The 12,379-nt window shown below is 36.0% G+C and overlaps 1 protein-coding gene across 2 annotated transcripts in view; it reads left to right on the top strand.

Annotated features, from left to right (window-relative positions):
* The window catches only part of Pde8 (Phosphodiesterase 8), a 219,236-nt gene continuing 206,857 nt past the window's right edge, over positions 1 to 12,379 (top strand). Inside the window, exon 1 of one of the 2 annotated variants that reach the window (XM_074176480.1) lies at positions 1 to 15. The gene's annotated coding sequence lies outside the window, so the exon portion shown is untranslated. Of the gene's footprint in view, positions 16 to 4,472; positions 4,655 to 12,379 lie in introns of those variants that run through there. The other variant, XM_023167837.2, reaches the window with a different exon arrangement.

Genomic DNA, 12,379 nt, shown 5'->3' with positions numbered 1-12,379 from the left:
ACCTCCAATGCAAATGTAAGTAATTTTCAAATATCCAGTTTTATAAGAAAGTGTACAGCAGCGTTTTTTTGAATCAAAATAAAACTGAAGGTGTGAAATAATCATAATCTATTTCTAAATGTGTACTTTAAGAAATGATTGATAGAAATTCAGTGGGAGTTTAAATATTATAATCTTTATCACAAAATTCCATTCAATTAATTACTCAAATTTTCCATTACTCCAGTTTCAAATGAAAATGTATGTTAAAAAAACTTATACAGTTATTTGTTTCCCAGTTTTTTCAGTGTATAATATTTGTTGAATTGGATATGCAGTATCTAGGGCAAAACGTATAAATCATTAGTGCAAGATCCTAGCACCGCCGAATCTAGATAACTTTATTTATTGAAAAGAGAATATTTTAGGAGGAATTAGCTTCTGGAAAAATCCTCTTTGGATTTCTATTTCTCCAGCATCAACATACAGAGTGGAAATATATGAAAAAAGGGAAGAAAAAAATTCACTATTCCTCAGATGCATATGAATGATAAGGAAATAACTGTTTCTTATTCAGTTAGTTTCAAGATAAGATACCTATTAGCTTTCTACTTGTCCATCGTTATATAAAAAATGTGGGAATCTTCCATGTACTAATTACAAAGATGTGTACTTCATGCAAAGAAGTAACTTTCAGACACAAACAAGAAGAAAAAGCCTTCTCGAAACAAATAGTTTCAAATAAACATACAGGATTGCTACACAATATAGTATATGAAAGAAGTACAATTTCACCAACATGGAACACTGTCATCCTCAATAGCGGACATCTGACATTTCGGAATACGACAGTCGTCTTATTGCCTCTTCAGCTCTAATCCGAATAACATTAAGACGTGAAGCACTCATGTCATTCATGACATGAGTAGATTGTATGAAGATGAAGGAATAGAATGCCAAAACCTTTTTTCTTTCATATTGTGATATTATGTGTTATTCCGTAATGAATGTTTGGTGTACAAACTGCATAAGAAAAATTACCATACATGTGATTTAATATTCATAGTGGAAAGTGGTTCTTTTAGATGGATTTTTTCTTCTAGAATGGCCTGGAAAGAAGCTTCTTTGCATGATATGCACATATTTGTGACGATATAAAACTTGACAAATTTTCAACATTCTAAATGTTGAAATAGAAAGGCAAAAAAGGTTCATATTCTACCTCATTTTAATTCAATATGTAGATGAAAATTCATGTTAATTCCCAGTTTGAAACAGTTTCCTGTTACTAATATTAGTGCATTTATTCTTGTCTTTTCATGATGAGAACATGCATCGAATTGCAACATTCTAACATCACTGCTATAAACAAACAATATTACCTTCAGAATGTCAGTATTGGTGTTTTAACGATGAAGGATTAGGAATGTATTTCACTTAAGTTGGTAGCTAGTTTACTTTAGCATCAAAAACAACATTTTGCTAAGAAACAATATTTGTAAAAAGTGAGTATCTAATATTGGGATGTTGATAGTATATTCACATATATTAGTAAAGATTCGCTATCAAACTAGCACGCAGAGTTACATTATCAAGAACCTATTCATGAAGTATCACTCTAGTTTTGTTAGTGATTTTAATATTGTCAAGCAATATCAGCCTTTTTTTTTCTGAGAAGGATACAAAATGGTACAATTAATAGCAGCGAAAATCTCAACATTGTCATACCTATTCTAAGCAGAAGACGTTTATTGATAGTGATCTAAAGCACACTGTTACGGATGACAGTGTTCCATGCATGTAGTGAAATTTTGTATCAATGTATATCATATTATTTTATGCTGAAATAACTAGGTCTGGTTTCTCCAAAAATACTCCTAAATTCTTTTTCCAGATATTTGTAAATTTTAGTCCTAGTTCAGTTGGATATCCGAAGCCCTTTCAGGTAGCAATTGCTGAAAAGTCGCCTATCAATTCATGTGTTCTTATCATGTTTAGGCAGCAAAATGGTTTTTTATAGCTTGAATCACAACTTAGCAGAGAATCATTTCCACTCTATTCAATGAACATATTGATGCCCAGTCTCATTTATTTATTTCACTCTCGTTATTGCACCATTTCTTGGTTTCTCTTTCAAAAAAAACATTAAAAATCAAGAATACCCATCATATTCGGTTCATAGACATTTATAATATGGACTGGGCATGACATCACTTTTACATAAATTCCACCTGCGAATCAAACAACACCTTGGCCACTGCGTCACAATACCAAGTCACAGTGACCCATGTGTCAGATCCATTCCCAGAATTTTCACAATAGAAATATGCAGCACGTAAAACATGACTGTCCATATAATGACAGCACTGGGTTCTCTGTCTAAACCAGTCGTTTTCATGTTTCGTCCTCTTCTTCAGATGGGTTCAACTTCAAGGTTATTCTCCCAGGTTTTCCTGTTTAATCTTTCATATCTGTTCCACTACTGTCAATTGTTATGTCAAATTTCATAAACTACACCTTACGTTTTGAAAATTAGACTAAGAACATTAGCATTCGAGAGTCAAGAGTCAAACGTTAATTTCTCATATCAGCTGTATTCACTGCCAGCTTGATCGAGCTGGCAATGCTTCTTGAGTCATTAACATGGTACTTACTCACATCCTGCCATCGATGTCAAAAGCCCTGTCCGACTGTCCGCCGATTGGCAGGATATTATAATGAATTGTCCACAAATGTTGCAATAACGTTAGTAATTAACCATTATGATACGGTAAGCACCCTACTACTATTAAAGGAAAGCCAAATGATAAACGGTAATTAAATGAATAATAACAGTGAAATGATGTGGAATCGTAATAAAAATGGAAAAATACGCCATCAAGCTTTCGTCGATTGGAGCTGCTTCAAATAATCGCCAAATCCAGCGTATGGATAAAATGAAATAATTCAGAATTCAAAAAACTAATTAATAGAGTTTATTGTATGATTTTCACTATAAAGGGTTTTACAAAAACCCTGTATTAATTAGTTTCAACATGGACTTTCATCAAGTATCGGCCAGTTTTATTCAATAATTCAGAATACGCTTCAAAGTTGCATTATGTTCGGCGCTTTTTGCTTTCTCTAGACACAACCAATGTTACAGAATTCCATTTTTGCACCTTTTATCAACATGTGCACAAAGTTGGGTCGATCTCTTCGCGCCGAGAGCTTTTGAAATAAGAGAAATCGGTGGAAATACCAGGGTTTCTATGCATCATAATACCTTTCAATTGCTTCCAATGGTGAAACATAGATGTCTCTCTGAAAGAGCTCCCAAGTTTTAATAAGAGCTTCAAATATTTAATTTCGGCGGGGGATCATTTTTGTTTTGACCTAAACACTCAAGTTGTTAATTGGCAGGATCATTTTTCTTAGTCCTAATTTAGTTTCTATGAAAACTGTCGTTGCTTTCTTATGGTTTAACTCTGAGTTATCATTCTTAGACTCAATCATTAGGTATGTTGCATGAACCAACCATTTAAGTTCAGAGTTCGGTGTTATTCATCCATATTTTTTGATGTTGGATTGCTTCTCAAAAATATTGATTTTATTATGATATCGAAAGAACAAAACGGACGTAAAATTTTCCTGATTTTGATGTATGATAGTCAAATTTCATTATCATTAAATCTCATGAGACTTCAGACATTATCATACTCTCCTTTAATTTCTTCACTTGTCAATTGGTTAGGCGTATGTTATTATTTTTCGGAGTAGGAAATTTCTGTCGCTTCTTCAAATATTGGAATAACCGAACGCATGTTTTATTGGGCGGAGGTGGATAACCATCTCTGTATATCAGAAAGTATCCGTCCAAAGCCGATAAATTGGGGAGGCACCACTGTAGCAAGAGTGTGAATTTTAAATGAAGTATTAAAAGTTAAAGAATAAAGAGACAAACGTGGCAAACCCCGCTTGCAGAAGTGTTTTAAATTTCACAATCATTCATTGACTTTCGATGTTATCTTCTCGATGTTAACCTTGTTAGGTTATTTTCACCAAATAATACGTGAATAGTTACATATCTGTAATCTCTTTATCATTAACAACCCGAGTCAAAAGAAAAATTAAATATTCGAACTTAGCATACTCCACGTTCTCTTTAATTGCTAAATTCATATCATAGCACCTTCTATATTAGCGCCATTTTGGTCGAATTTTGAACTATAAATAAAAATTATCCTTTACAAGTGGACACTTTCAGCTAGATTCCCACTTGAGATGGTTCTTCTACCCTCCATAATTTAGACAATGTCTCTGTCAACTTACAGAAACCTTCTCCTCAAGGAATATCCATTCTGAAGAGAAAAGATACCATTCAATAACGCCTGTGCGCTTGGCAGCTGCTGCCCTCTTGTGAGCCCACTTCAAAGTTTTCGACGCAACCGCGTTATTCGGGTTGTGTCAGTCCAGGCGCAGGATGTGACTTTATTTGAATCTTCAAAAAGCCAGCGAAGTGTTTAGATGAAGTGTGATGTGATCTGTGTTTGATAGATCGTGCCGAGCGCGTATAAAATTGTCACATGCGTCTGTTATTCAAATTAGAACAATAAAATAACATGCTAATTCAATAAAAGACAGTGTACGTGGGTTATTTGCCGAAAATGTGGATCAAGTAGACTCGTTTCAAAAGGTAATGTTTTGAATTTCGTACTCACAGTTATTTGGATATATATCTTGAATAAACATCATTCTTGTTTTGAATCGGCGTATTTACGTGTGTCATGACGCTGTGCTGTGTATGTATTGAGAAATAATCCTGTGATTTATGATTTATTGCTATCAAATCGCGCTATATAGATTCCGACACAGAAGTATTTTTGTTTTTCGGGTATCAAGAAAAACCGAATTTGGCAGTTGAAAATAGAACGAGAAATATTTTGAATTCACGTTGGGTTTTATTATTACCGCAGAGGTAAACCAAACTTCTCCGAGATATATCGGTTGCTTTATTTTCTCTCAAAACAGTCAGCTGTGTTTATAATTTGTAGGTGTCTGTGATGCTCCGACTCCGATCGTAAATATTCAACGTTATCCAGTGGTTCTGCTTCTCGTTTTTGTGTCACCTGCAACAAAATTGTACGTACTGGGATATTTTTAATAAATAATATCAACGATATATTTATACACATGTACGTAGTTAGTAAATTGTTATCAACTTTGGACCGGTCCATACGATAGTATGGGTTATTTATTACCGGCTGAAAATTACCTCGTCGACGTACAGACAATTTTAGTCATTTGTTTTTACATGAATTGTGTAGGTTACATGCCGGAGCTTCGACTAATCAGCTACTAATCGATGTTGCTCGCTATTACAGAATTATTGTAATTACGATCGATGATACGATGATAGATCGATCACGTGGTTGAAACGTTAGGGAATCCCAGCAAGTGAGTGTTCAGGGCATGCGGAAGGTTAAATTGAACTTAGGAGCAGTGATAACGTCTTTGTTTGATTGCAAACTCGAGACGAAATCGACCTTTTGAGTATTGAAAATTACTTAACTTCAGTATCACATGCTGTTCAGGACCACATTTGGCGTTTTTTGAAAATTTATTCGAAAAATAAAAAAACTAGTGATCTGTTTTTAGGTTCGTACTTCTCCATCAAGTATGAACTATGTACTGTGACTTTCAATAATTGTTATTTTTAGGAGCCGTTCCAGTTTGGACGGAAAACATGTCTCACATTATGTATTCTCCATAAAATCAGACTTACATGCAATATTACGCAAATATGCTTAAGTGTAAAGGTTCTAAGGGCATTAAATGGATGTTTATGACCTCCGATAGCGACGATTTTACAGACCCAAAGGCATACAGATCTATTAGTACCCGCTATATTACAAACTTTTGTCATTTTAGTCCGTTATTACATCACTAATATACAAATACAATGTCTGTTTGAAAAATAAGCTTCAAAAGATATGTATTCATTCATCAATTTCTATTTTATCCCCTGCAAAGGAGCCCCATCAGATATAATGAACGTTTTCATCTCCTCAATCGGAGCGGAAAAAGCAATACCAAACTTGCTACCGAAAAATCAAGAAAATCACTAAACTGGATGGCAGAACAAAGCAGAACATATTTATGAAAATGTACTATTAAAATACTTTGCAGACTGAGACGATTTATACGTACAAAATTACAATAATATTTGATGCACTTCATCTTGAGCTTATGAGAAATCAGTTTTTGAGGTAAACAAAGACAAAAAGTGTCAAAAATATATAAAAGGTGCGTTTTTTTACCATTATCGACGAAGACGAAATATTAGTTTGAAGCTGTTGAGATATTATATGCTTCTACAGCTATCTTGGTTAGTGAGACATAGGAAAGTCAAATAAGTATCAGTAATTTTTCCGGTAGACCCTGTGGCACTATGAATACGTTGAAGCGCCATGGTGGATGGAAGTTTACGTCAGTTGCTGAAGGATATATTTTTATGAAATGGGTCTTCAAAGACATACCCCCTGAATTTGATACATTTTAATTAGCTATAGACCATTTGCTTCACTATTAGTTCAAATTATCAAATTCAAATTATCTCGAAAACTAATCGTTACAAAAATTTTCTTTTGACAAAGATGTAAAGGTATTCGAAAGACCTTTAAAACAAGATGCTACTTGACCTACTTTCCCTATCTAAATAAGGGTCGTCGCCGTCGTCGGACGCACCCCTCCGAGGAGGTGCGTACTACAAAAAATCTGATTAGTCTGAAAGGTGTCCCCCTTTAATTAGAAATCGACGTATTCGAGCTTTTTTAAAAATCTTACTTTTTATATTAAAAAACGGCTCTGTTAAGTTTTCGTTGTTACACACTGTATGTATATTTCCTATTCCTATTCCTGTATATTATGTTTGACAATCATCAACTTCTTTGAAAATGTACGATATTTCCTAAAGCAAACAGTTTCATCTCTGTGTCCGGTAATTGGGTCTAGTGCCTGTTTGGACAATACAATTTTTTTATGAGAGATGCTTTTCGAATATTCATCTCATTCTCACACTCACTATTTTGTTTTCAATGGACAAATCACAATATTTGTCACTACTTCTACACTAAATTCTATCCTATCCTTTGATCTTCGTTTGCTTTTGGTTACATTCCATCGAGACATAAATTCCCCTCTTGTTTTCGTATTGCTCTCAAAAATGATTTCTTGTTAACTGTCTCCATCACAACACCCCCGTCCGAGGGCGATTCATAATTTACCCCAAGATTTTCATCTACTTCTCTACGTCATCCGTGAAAAATGGAAAAACTAAATCCACCGGAAAGTGGAAACATTCATCCAATTAGATTCGAGTTGACTGCCGACTTCAAGACTGACGTCCTGAAAGTGGAAAGATTGAGAGTCGGAAAAAAATTTGCGAAATAAAATAGCCGGAGTAATTTTCCGCTCCACCGATAAGGCTCATCTTACGCTTGCAGCAAAAAATATATAAGTTGAGATTACTTGGGATGCCATATTACATTCAATGTAATTGTTTGTAGTTCATTACTATGTATTGTAACAAGGAGCTAGTTTTCAGAAGCTGGTTTCGAGTTTAATAGGGGAACCCAAGCGGGGATTTCGGGATTTACTGAAGCGCCGCAGATTAATATACAGGGGGATACCTTGTACCCGGTTAAGTACCTCCACCAAATATGAGCCCCATATATAAGGCCGCCCGTGAAGGATAAAGGATCAGATTACTAAAAAAAAAAATGATCATCAGAAATTCTCGAACGCGTCAGATTAAGGTAGGATGAGTTAATTACATGCTAAAAAGTGTATATTCCAGTAATCTGACAATTTGAGAGTGACGTAAAGAAAGGAGAGGGTAGTAAAGTTGTATAAAAAACGTCATTTCGACATTCTTGAGCGTAGCTAATTTTTTTCATTTTGAAGAAAATAATTCAAGGATATCTGACGATTTCCGCAAGGCGAAATAGCAAAAATTCGTCGAGAAAGTTTAATGCGTGAAGCTGCGTGATGCCTATATTTCCCTCTCCGCGTTTCTATTCCTTTTTCTCTATCTATTACTCTCTCACTCCGTCCCCACTCTGAATTCTGTTGCCATGAAGTCATCACAGCTGATCACACAGACTCGTTCGTGATGAAGATGAAGATTAATTAATCAATTAATTGATGGATGAAGCCATTACTAGGTGGTAGGAAATCATAATGAAGAAAAGATAAATGAGACTTTCCATGTTTTTTACCACTTTTATTTGTAACAAACGTTACTGCAGTTTCGTCCTATAAGGACATTTTCAAACTTATATATTGTATAAGTAGCTGCAGTAACGTTAGTTACAAATAAAAGTGGTAAAAAACATAGAACGCTTAATTTCTCTTTATCAATTAATCAATTGATTATAAAAAATTAAATTTTTTTGAATATTTTTCATTTTTTTTATAAATACAAGTATTCTACTTAAAAAACATACACTTATTAATTTGCATGCTATTTACTGAGCTTTTCAATTAATTAAGTTCAATGATTAAAAAAAAATAAAACATTATTTTTTAGTCAGATTAGGCGAATTCCTCTAGATAATCGTCAGATTATAAGACAGCACGTCTAAAACATAAAGATGAACCATATATATCTTAATCTGACGCGCTTGAGTATTTCAAAATGACAATTTTTTTTTGCACATTATAATAATGGCCGTGAGTTTGCGTCAGATCGAAATCGTCAGATTAATGAATGAGAGCTTTTTTTGGTGCATTTAACACCTCCACAGAAAATTTGACCCGCTCAATTATTTTTTTTCATTTTTAACCCTTACGTACAACCACCCACATCATGCAAACGATCAGATTAACATACCAACATTATTAAAAATAAGTAGGACATTGATGGTATCAACATCTGACGCGCTCGAGTATATCCATGCAACAGTTTTTTTTTACATATTTATTAATCTATAGCAGCTTTCCCCACCGATGAAAAGGTATACATTATGTAACATTTTTTTCTTCTTATCAGCTAAGATTTGCAACCTAATGACGCTCGAGTAAATCCCCATTTGAGAATTCAAATATTTTTCCACACACCAGGACTGTGGCACTTCTAACGATTCGCGTTTCATCAAAAAAGTTTACGTAATCAGGACCTAGATCGGAAATATATTTTAAAAAGTAACTTTGCATACTAAAAGTAGTGTAGTTCATACTCTTGCTTATACAAAACTCTGACACTGGAAGATTCTCTGACCGAGACAACAAATTCTTTCTCAGTCATCATTGTTTAAATAACGCAAAGTCACTATTGGTATACTTTAGTCGATGGGAAATCCATAAAACTAGATCACCTCGAAACCCCTGAGAAGAGGTTGACGTGAAATTTGTTGAATTTCAAGTAATACTGGTGCAGGAGTTTTCAGTCGCAGACCCAGGACTGCAACTGTATTTCAAGCGTGAATTTACGCTATTGAATTATGCACGGAGAGATTGGAAGAATCCAACCTCATACACAAGTCAATACAAATATTCTCGGACAGTCAAGCGGCGTGGGAGCTCTTGGCTCCTACCGAGCAACGTCTAAATTGGTAGCAAATTGCGAAAAACTACTCTCCTCGATAGGAAGACTTAACAGATTGTCTTTGGTCTGGACTCCTGGCCATACTGGCCGGGAGGGCAACGAAGCTGCTGACTTCCTTGCAAAGGAGGGTGCTGCAAGCAGCTTCATCGGACCAGAACCTGTCATTGGCATCGCTTTAGGCTTTGCCAAACAAATATTGAATACCTGGATGGCAAGAAGATTTATGGACTTCTGGCAGAATCTTCCAGGATTGGCTCACTCTAAAGCGTTTATTCAGAGGGCCCAGTCCTCTCTACTCAGGAACAGTACTGTATAGGGCAGTTCTGTACTAACTCGATGTTCACTACAAGAGTTCCTCGATGTTAATGAGCTTTGGTCCCACTCCGTCGGCTGATCTATTGCGCATCCAATCTTCAGAGGCACAGCTAGTGAGTACCCTATTCGTAATTCTCAGAACTAGATCTGCCTGAGTATTATGTCTTTCCTGAACTGAAAAAACTCTGATATATTTTTTTTTCAACGATAATTAAAAAAAAGTTGTGTAGTCCAGCTTTAGATAACAAGATGATTTTGTGAGGTCTAGATGCTCTGCAGCTTCACAGTAATAAATGCTGCATATATCGCAATTGAGAATATGTTAATAATAATAATAATGAATTACTTTTACCTTTGAATTTTTTTTCGTTTCTGTAGTAAGCTGAGAATTTTTCAATACATCCTCGAACCTCAATCAATCCAGGTAATCCTCAAACAAACAATGGACTCACTTTCCAACGTTTAACGTAACGACCAAAGCAATTCTCCAGCAACATGCAGTCATCCGGAAACTTCCGCTCTGAAATTTCGATAGAGGGTTTTCATTTCCAACGGAACGAAAGTACGGGCGTGTTAGTTGGAGATTGGATAGCTTTGTTTGCTTTTGCATTGCCATTGACGATGGATTATCGACACCTTCATTTCAAATGTTTCGCATTGTTTCGGTGTTTTCTTTGATCATCGGGTCTGGATGTTTCCAGGAATATGCGATATTTCTGTTTGCGAGTTTTCAAGTTGATATAAGACGACATTTTCCAAGAAATGATTGTTTGGCCAAAGCGACTACATGAAAGCGAAGGCCACAAATATTTATAGAGAGACAGAGGGAGAGAAACAGAAAAATGATTGAAATCTTATTTAATATTGATGGATTTACTTTAGGTACTTGATATATGTAGGACTAGCGATTTGATTTCAACTGATAGCAGAAATTTTCATTGTATTTACGAGTTGAATGTATAGATATATCCTTGAATTGATAATGATGATAAATCTTTTTCATTTCTTTTGTGTTGGGATTAGGTTAGGTCCAAAGTGAGTGAGTCGAATACTCTCCGTCGCAACCCGCAAGGGTTTATTGTGGCTCACACCTATGCACACTCGACCAAATAAACCCAACTTCCTAACGAAGCCGATTAGTTGGTATGTTGGGCGGTCTTTCAGGTCAGATGATAAGAGTACGGCTTTGTCGAACTCTGAAATCCTAATTTGGTCCCCAGCGAGGCAGGCACAAAGTACATGCTCTGCTGTTTCCTCATTTTCCAAACAGAGGCGACACACACTGTCTTCCGACGGTCCGAGTCGCTGCATATGATGATTCAAATGACAGTGACCTGTAAAAAGGCCCGTTAGACATCGTAGTTCATCCTTACTGTAGTCCAACAACTGTTCGGCATCAAGCTTTGAAGGGTGAATAAACGCCTGGAAGATTCTGCCAGAAGTCCATGAATATTCTTGCCATCCAGGTGTTCAATCTTTGTTTGGCAAAGCCTAAAGCGACGCCAATGACAGGTTCCAGTCCGATGAAGCTGCTTGCAGCACCTTCCTTTGCAAAGGAGTCAGCAACCTCATTACCTTCCAGGCCAGTATGGCCAGGAATCCAGACTAGAGACAAACTGTTAAGGCTTCCTATCGAGGAGAGTCGTTTTTAACAGTTTGCTACCAATTTAGACGTTGCTTGGTAGGAGCCAAGAGCTTCCGAAGCCGCCTGACTATCCGAAAATATTTTCATTGACTTGTATATGAGGTTGGACACTTGACCTAAGTTTTACAGTTACTAAAATAATAGTCGTACGCTACAAAAGCATTTTTATTGAGATGTAAATATGTACATGATGAACTGATCTACAGTACATCAGCTATCAGTACAGCTATATATAAAATAAGTTGAGTTGGTGGCGGTTCCAGATTAACGTAAGGAAGTTATGCTTATCCAAAGTCGATTGTCTCATGTTCTTTCCTCACCATCCATCGGTAACTTGCCTGCTGTCAAGCCCCTAGTACAAAAGTTTCTCAATGGAAATATAGGGTCAAGGGACTTCTAAACTTTGACAGCCATCATGTTAAAGCTACATCTGTCAAATTAGTTGTCATTTGATCAGTCTGTTTTGCCAAATCGCCATAGACGGATATAACATCCGACAACATGTGCAAATGTTGTTGTTTGGGTGTTCTGTTAGGCAGCGTACTGCGCGTCCTACCGAGAGGACTGTTGGCAATGTGGTGGATGAATTTGAGTCCACTGGCTCAGTAAACGGTCGACCAACACCCGTAACTCTACGACAGGCAAGATTTACCAAAAACATAGGCGATGTCTGTGAGAGTGTGCAGTAGAATCTGAGGCAGTCGATTTCGCATCGCATCTTCAGATATGAGGCCCATTTCTAAATGAATGGGTACGTGAAGAAACAAAATGGTCAAATTTGGAACGACATCAATCCATATGAGATCCAAGAGCGTTCAATGCATTTAAATTCAAAGCTAAGAATCGATCAATGG

This window comes from Leptinotarsa decemlineata, unplaced genomic scaffold (genome assembly GCF_025532065.1).
Source record: "Leptinotarsa decemlineata unplaced genomic scaffold, Ldec_3_MD MMD2_tig00001719_RagTag_RagTag, whole genome shotgun sequence".
NCBI classification, from domain to species: Eukaryota; Metazoa; Arthropoda; class Insecta; order Coleoptera; family Chrysomelidae; genus Leptinotarsa; species Leptinotarsa decemlineata.
Note: the sequence above shows the minus strand (reverse complement) of the source record. Positions and strands in the feature narration are given on the sequence as shown.